The following is a 1,048-nucleotide window of genomic DNA, read 5'->3' as shown; positions in this document are numbered from 1 at the left end:
TCATTTCCAGTTAATTACTATCCTGAGTCATTGACTTATAGACATGACCAGACATTGGGTATTTCCCTGCTGATACTTAATCCTGTGCTATAACCACTTTCAGTATGATCATAGAAAAGAGACAGGCTACTGATGACCACTTGATGGTGCTGTAAAGCAGTCAATGATAGCATCACCATTAAAACTGTAAAGGCACACCACCAGCTACTGTTAACATGATCCCCAGACACATAACATAAAGGCATTTGTGTTGCTGTGTCTGTGGTTTGTTAACCACAGTGCGTATGATGTAGACACAGTAGGCAGATCACCAGACGTGTCCAAAAAAACCAAACATTCAGGCAGAAGTGCTTCAGTAAGGTGGAACGACAATACAACTATTGTGTTTTACTTCCCATGATAATCATTTACTTCTAGCTACATTTAATTAACCATATGTGTAAAGGTAACCTTCAGTTTGTAAATGAAGTCGTTGTTTATGTTACTTTCTAAATAATGATTTACCTAAATGAGACACTATGAAAAAGGTTTTAAAAACATATACTGTTATTGTTTCAGTAATTAGCTACACATATCAGGCAACAAAAATTGTAATTCTTATTATTTAACAGTTTCTCTTTAATAATTGAATTTGTGAACCAGTGAGTATAACTTGCTGCTTGTATTAATATAGGCTATAGCATTCTATGAAATAGCATTACAATAAATATTATATAATATAATCAAATATATTTATAATCTGTTGTTGGTGTATTACTGTTATTCACATCACACAGACTATTAATCTGATTTGTGCTATTTTCTGTGACCTCCGTCTCATCCTTGCGAAGCTGTGAACATGTTTATCATCACCACTCCAAGCTAAAGGATAATTTTTTTCGCGTAGTATAATTTCTCCCTAGGACGGTGAATGACAACACGAAAGCCAATCAATTCGTGGGATTTACCGTCCGTAGCGTTGGCTGTCACCGAAATAACCCAATTAGCGAACACACTCGGTCGGGTTTTGGCCAATCATCGAGCCACTTGACTAAACTAATCCCTCCCA

Source organism: Paramisgurnus dabryanus, chromosome 1, assembly GCF_030506205.2.
Source record: "Paramisgurnus dabryanus chromosome 1, PD_genome_1.1, whole genome shotgun sequence".
NCBI classification, from domain to species: Eukaryota; Metazoa; Chordata; class Actinopteri; order Cypriniformes; family Cobitidae; genus Paramisgurnus; species Paramisgurnus dabryanus.
This window is presented reverse-complemented; position numbering follows the sequence as displayed.